The following is a 7,082-nucleotide window of genomic DNA, read 5'->3' on the forward strand; positions in this document are numbered from 1 at the left end:
AAAGACCTGAAATCATCACTCGTAACTCCATTCTTGTTCCCCTTGCGCATGCCATATTCTCCATGCTTTCTCTTGCTCCAATGTTCATCCTTCTCCAAGCTAGGCCCTTCATTTGTAAGCAAAACAAATGTATCCAATTTAGGCAGCATCATATTCTCATGAACATTAGAATCATTACCAAGAACCGAAAGTACCTGGTAATTTAGTTGGAGTGCGCGAGCTCTAGTAATTGATCCAGTATGTATAGCAGCAGGGGTTGTGGGTGTAACAATGGTATTGATGTCCTCATCAACATAAATCAAGTATTTTCTACAGTTTGACAGTCATGTGTGTCATCATGAAGTAAGAATTCTTTCGTTCATTCTTTATCCTGAAGCAGGTCTCAAACTAATAAACTATATGTTTTTTCATAGTTTAGAACCCACCAAAATAGAATAAAAGAAACACATGAATAGTAGGTTGTAAATTTGGTTATAACAAACCAAAAACAACAGGCACTAAATAAACAAACAAAATATTGGACCACTTGGGGTTTTTGTCACAAAATTATACCAAGGTTGAACGGAGATTTCAGTTCAGGGTGAGTCCCATGAGAACCTTTTCATACTCTGTTGGCTTTCTTCTAAATCCATGACCAACAAAGGTGGATTTGGTTACCATTCCCTTCAACTGCTTCGGAAGGAAAAAATTATTAGCTAAACTATTCGGCTCAGTGCAGAAGAAATACTATATATACTCTGTGCTAACGTTGACTGATAGTTCATAAAAGCAACTTCAGACTGAAAATCGTGACCACCGTCTCGCTCCTTGCTTGCCCACCATCGTTGTTGATGCGGTTGTTGAAGCTTGCACATCCAGCACCGATGCACGCTTGATGGGGGATGCAGGCCGCTAGTGCTGGTTGTGGAGGGAGAGTAGACGTGTGCAACACATGAGAACAGAGATGAATGTTTGGAGAGGGAAAAATCGAGAGAGTGAGAGATTGGGAAAGGGATCTCGCCGCCTCCAGCTCGAACTCGCTGATGAGCGGTCCTTCGCCTCGAGCACCTTCATCCCGTCTCTCCATTTTCTGACCTTCCTTGTCTCCGCCTCGAGCTTGAGCTCCAATCTGCCGCCACCAGATCCGACCCTGTCACCCCCTCCTTCCTTGCCTGCCCCTCGAGCTCACCCTCTCCTTCTCCGCCACCTGGGTCAGTGGGCCCAGAGGGGAAGGCTCAGCGAGAGCACGGGGATGTCTCGGTCGGGGTGGTGGTGGCAGCGAGAGAAAGCACGACGACGATGCAACAAGCATCTCGGCATCCCGTGCTTCACTTGTGCCGAGGACGATGGTGACGGTGCCAGGCGTCTTGTGCATTTGTCTCCTTGAGATGGAGGAGGTGGAGCTCGAGCTGGTCGCGTTGTGGAGGGAGAGGCGGCGTAGTAGCTGGAGCATAGGAGGGATGAGGAGAGGCGAGGGACGAGCGAGCGGGGAACAAAGTCAAAGGGGACCTAGGGTTGTGTGGTGGCTGGTGCGGGAGTGAGACGCGAGGACGGGGGATTGGGTGCGGATTGGGCAAAATGCCCTGCACGCAAAAGCAGGCAACCCAGCCAACCAGCGCGCCGCGTGAGCCCACCTGTCATTGGACATTGAAAATGACCGCGAGGTGAAAATTAGTTTTAACCGCTATCAAGATCCGATGGCTAAAACGTGCCAGAATACAGATCCGACGGCCAACTAAGCTTCAAATCGAGGGAGCCTCCTGGGAGCGAGTTGGCTAGCCTTTTTATCGGTTTAAATATCTAATTTTCTGTACTCCTGGAAGTATGTACTCCCATGTTCAATATGCTCATAATTAAATGTTTTATACCTCTTTTTCATTCTCAATATACCTTATTAATTATTCTAAGATACCTTGATATAAATTTTATGAAAAATATCGTTAAGGCCCATAATTTACGTAATATACAATTTGGAGGTATAAAATAATAGTTTATGTGAATAAAATACATGCACCCGAACGATTTTTTTTACAAAACTCACTTTGAAGTATCTAATAATAATTAATAAGGTATATTAAAAATAATAATGAGTTATAGTAGTATCATCTATGTGGTATATGAAGAGCTTATATGTGTGTGTGTCTACACACACACATACAATGGTGTTGATAGTCTCGCCTCACCTCCCATCAACCCCAGAGAAAACCCTATATTATGCCCGCAAGTGTCTTATAAGCGAACTTTCGCTCAACCGTACAAATTTTGGCAAGTCTCTATTCCTAATGGAGGAGTTGGTAAACTCGCCTTACCTCCCACCAACCCCACAGAAAACCCTATATTACGCACACGAGCGTCTTATAGGCGACCTTTCGCTCAACCGTACAAATTTTGGCAAGCTTGTTTGACGTGTGATTTAACTCAATCAAATCGTCACTTTCACAAAACAATGTCATTTATTAACTCGATCTAATCAAATCACTGCTTCGCAAAACATCAACCACTCGTCCAGCCCATGGGAATAATCCGGCCCATGGGCATAAAAAAAATCCTCCCATTCTCATCGAAATCACTAATTAAGGAGTACTCCTTGCGGAGATCACTCCAACTTCCCCAGGTTGCGACAAGTGACGCGCTGCATATGCGCTACTTGTCGCAACCTGGAAGTTTTTCCTTTTTTCGTGGATTCGTTTATTCAAAACTTTTTATCTCTTAAACCGTGTGTCCAAATCTCGAACCGCTTTCGCCGTTGGATTCCTCACGTCAAGATCTTCAAAACTAGATACCATGTTGATAGGTTTTGACGAACTTTTTTTTCACGAAAAAACCGGACAAAAAAACCGAACCGGGAACACGGTTTTTTCCTTTCCGAAAGAGGCATGCCCGTGCCTCTGACGAAATCACAACCGTACCTCTCGCGGAAGCAAAACCGTGCCTCTCGCGAAAGAGAAAAAAAACAGAAAACACGTTTTTTTCCTTTCGGAAAAGAGGCACGCCCGCGCCTCTCGCGAAAGCACAACCATGCCTATTGCGGAAGCAAAATCGTGCCTCTCGCGAAAGAAAAAAAAATAAAAAATATGTTTTTTTCCTTTCCGAAAGAGGCACGCTCGTGCCTCTCGCGAAAGCACAACCGTGCCTTTCGCGGAAGTAAAACCGTGCCTCTCGCAAAAGAAAAAAAAAGAAAAAACATGTTTTTTTCCTTTCTGAAAGAGACACGCCCGTGCCTCTCATGAAAGCACAAGCGTGCCTCTCGCGGAAGCAAAACCGTGCCTCCCGCGAAAGAAAAAAAACAGAAAACACGTTTTTTTCCCGTTTCCAAGAGGCACGGCCGTGCCTCTCGCGAAAAAATGCATTTTTTCGCGCAAAAAATTATTTTTTTCGAAAAAAAATTTGGTCGAAAAGCTAGGGAAGACCGGTAGAAAACCAAAACATAAAAAAAACCGAAAAAAACCCCGTATAAAAAGCAGAAAACGCGTGCATAAAAATAAAAAAACAAAATGTGGAGTGAGCGCCCAGAGCGCGACACGTGGCGAATGGCTGTGAGCACGCCAAGAGGCGCTGATCGTTGCTGAAGAAGTGCTCGTTAATTAGTTGCTCCCCATTCTCACCTCTCCCTCCAGACTGAAAAAAAGGAATTTCTCAAAAATAAAAGACTAAAAAAAGAAAAGGGAAGGAAAGAAAGAGGAAGCACCCGAGAAAAGGAAACACATGCACCATCGTCAATCCCTTCCTCTCTCCCGTTCTCTTTCCTTTCCAAGGATGTAGCAACCGATCTCCTCCTCTGCTCATGTTCTCCTCACAGAGGTGGACATTGTTAAAGAACGAGCATGGGAGGCCTCAGATCACGGATCCTACAGACCTTGCAGTCCTTCTCAAATGTCGTCGCTGCACAATCCAACGCCCTCCTCCTCCCAGATCTTCAGCAGGCGTTGTGAAGAGTTATAGAGAAGCGAGGGTTGCGGAGAACCGGTGTGGCGCCGTCGCTGATCTGCTAGACGACACGCACCACGACCTTGCCATCGAGCCACCATAGCCGCTCCTCCCCGTCCGCAACAAGGTTTGGCCGGATCTGCACGAGCCACAACGACATGTCATATTTGATATTCCACTGCATGGACTGGGTCTGTGCCTGGCATGGGTAACAGTTGGGCGTGCTTGCTTGCTGTTATGCTTGAGGTGGATAGGTCATGTCGTGAGCCCTCCGGCACGCCTGCGGGCCTCCCTTCTCCGAAGCTACACCTGCGGGCCTCCCTTCTCCGAAGCTTGCTCGCATGGCATAGCTTCCTTCGATCTAGCCCGTCATCGAATCGCTGCTAGCATGTGATGCACTTTCTCACCTCACCGAGTCAAAACTAAAGGCATCCACTTCTTGTGGTAAGAACCGATCTCATTTTTTAGATTCCTTGATATTTAGTTGCTCTCTTCATATTATATTTTTATCCACGTTTTGATGTACTCCATGTGTTCAGTTAGTGATTAACATGTTGTTTTCCTCGGGGAACTGCAGCTGCGACATCCGAGCCCAGTGATGACCGGCTACTACAGCGAGGAGGAGCAGAGGCTCCTCGTGTATGAGTTCATGACCAATTAGATATGGTGGTGGTTGAGAACTATTCAAATTTATTAGGCGAGTGATAGGCGCCGGTGCGCCGGCCGAAATTTGGGCCGGTCGCACCAGCATCGTCCGATCAAACGTCATGTAGCCACACGATTCTCTCCCCTCCCTCCATTCGGTAGTCATCTCCTTTTCAGAAAAAAAAGCTTCCACCGCGCCGCCATGGACTAGCGACGCGCCCGGGGCCTCGAAGCACCACCCGGCGCGTCTCACCTGTCGCCTCCCCCGCCGCCGGTCGCTGCCCTCGCCGCCGGTCGTCGTCGTCCTAGCAGGTCGGCGTCGCTGCTGCCGCCTCCTGCGTTTCTCGCCTCGTCCATGCAGCAGCGTGCGCCAACTATTGCAGGTCCCCATGGAGACGGACGCAGCTCCGGTGGCGTCGGTCGCCGGTCATGGTCGCCGGTCATGGTCGCCGGTCGTAACACGCCGGCAACGAGCTCACAAAAAAAAGTACTAACTCGCAGCAGCAGCAAAATAAATAGCCGGTCGTAGCAAAAAGAGTGTGTGGTTCCAGCAAAAATAGCTCGCCGGTGCCGCCACCCGGTCACCATCGTAGCACAAAAGCTCACCGGTTGTAACTTTTGTAGTCGCGGTTTGTAGCAAAAACACCACCCATCACCACCAAAATGAAGAAGTCGATGTAGCAAAAAATGTAGCAAGTTCCAGCAAAACAAAAAGCTGGTTCCAGCAAAAAAACGACGTTGAGGCACGTCCAGTTCCAGCAAAAATCACAGGAAGCAAAAATCAAAAAAGAAGACATGTAGCAAAAAAATTAGCAAGTTCCAGCAAAAAATAAAGCTGGTTCCAGCACCCGACATAGCCGGTAGTAGCATCGGAGATCGCTGGTTCCAGCACTCGACGCAGTCGGGTTGCAGCTTGCCCTCGAGCTGGTTCCAGCATCGCTGCAGCCGGTGGTAGCACCGGGACTCGCTGGTTCCAGCACCGGATGCAGAAGGTTGCTGCTTGGGTCGAAGCTGCCAAACAACGCCGGAGAAGCCCGTCGCAGCTCGTCCGCTCGAGGTCCAACACCTCCCGCTGCTCGTCGCAGCACGACGCACGGGGTCCCCAGCACCTCCGGCTGCTCCGAGTGGTCCGCGGTGCGGCTGGATAGGAGCGTGACGATGACTACCTCGCCGGCGTTGAACAAGACACGGTGGCACAGTAGTGGCATGGCTTCCGTAGCCGGCGAGCAGAAAAGGGAAGAATAGATGAGATCTCGCTCGTTGTGTGCGGTGGAAGACGAGATGCAAATGAGTGGTTGTATGAAGCTGTGAAGAGATAAGGATAAAAAGAAGACGTGGACTCTTGGTGGCCCCAGCTTTACACGTGGCTGCTGTATGCGAGAGAGCGAGTGTGACGGGAGACCGGCTGAATTTTTAGCCGGTGCGCCGGCTTTAAACGTTTCCCAATTTATTATGTCTTATAGTTTGACTGATGCATCAAAAGTTTGAATACTCCCATGGATCCAGATCATTTTCTGAACCCGAATAATGTAGTATCCTACCTGGGTGGGTTCTTTGACTGGGAGCTGCCAACGCCTATTGTGGTTTCCGATACCAAATTTACTTTTCAGCTCATTAGTTCTGACCAGTCTTGCATGCAGAACAAAAAAGAGTAAAGTGAATACAAAACATTGCATTTGATTGCCTTTATTTGATGTTTCAAGAGTTGCGCTACACTGATCTGTGATGAGGACATCAATACCATTGTTACACCCACAGGCCCTGCTGCTATACATACTGGACCAACTATTAGAGCTCGCGCACGTTAATTAAATTGTAAGGTATTTTCGTTTCTTGGTAATGATTCTAATGTTCATGAGAATATGATGCTGCCTAAATTGGATACATTTGTTTTGCTTACAAATTAAGGCCTAGCTTGGACAAGAAGGATGAATATTGGAGCAAGAACAAGCATGGAGATGACGGCATGCACAAAGGGAACAAGAACGGAGTTTCAAGTGATGATTTCAGGACTTTGAAGCCACCGTAATGAGTGCATGAAGGATTTGACGAAATATACAAGATGCCACTTCACAAATTTCATCCAGGGGCTATTATAGGTGTTGCATCACCTTATTAGTGGGCCAGGCCCATGTAATTTCAAAATACTTAAGTATAGGCTATTTTTAGAGTCCGTATGTGTGGGGAAACAAAGTTAGGGTTGGTTTTGGACCCCTCCTACAAGGGGACACAAAATTCCCCCCTACTCCTCCATATATACAACCCGTAGGGTGTCGTTTGGACTTTGGGTTTTGTTTATATTAAAGTTCACCATAGATGCAACTTCGCGTACTTCCTTTGTGTTGAACGACCAGACCAAGACGTCACAGAACCCTACTTTACATCAATAAAGCTTTCCTCTTATATTCGCAATATCTAGATTGCAAACTCAGTTTCTTGCTTGTTCCTCGCAGGAAATAGACCCTCGTGGTCAGGTTGATCGTGCTCCGACATGGTCTATAACCCTCGGAAGTTGGTTTAGCGATTGCTAA

General features: G+C 47.4%; 1 long non-coding RNA gene across 1 annotated transcript; it reads right to left on the minus strand.

The window, feature by feature from the left end:
* Positions 1-452: 452 nt before the first annotated feature.
* Positions 453-1,526, minus strand: LOC123092076 (uncharacterized). The gene is made up of 2 exons (XR_006444192.1): positions 748-1,526; positions 453-669 (listed from the first exon to the last, which is right to left on the minus strand). It is a non-coding gene; the product is annotated as an uncharacterized lncRNA (long non-coding RNA).
* Positions 1,527-7,082: the final 5,556 nt, after the last annotated feature.

This window comes from Triticum aestivum, chromosome 4B (assembly GCF_018294505.1).
Source record: "Triticum aestivum cultivar Chinese Spring chromosome 4B, IWGSC CS RefSeq v2.1, whole genome shotgun sequence".
NCBI classification, from domain to species: Eukaryota; Viridiplantae; Streptophyta; class Magnoliopsida; order Poales; family Poaceae; genus Triticum; species Triticum aestivum.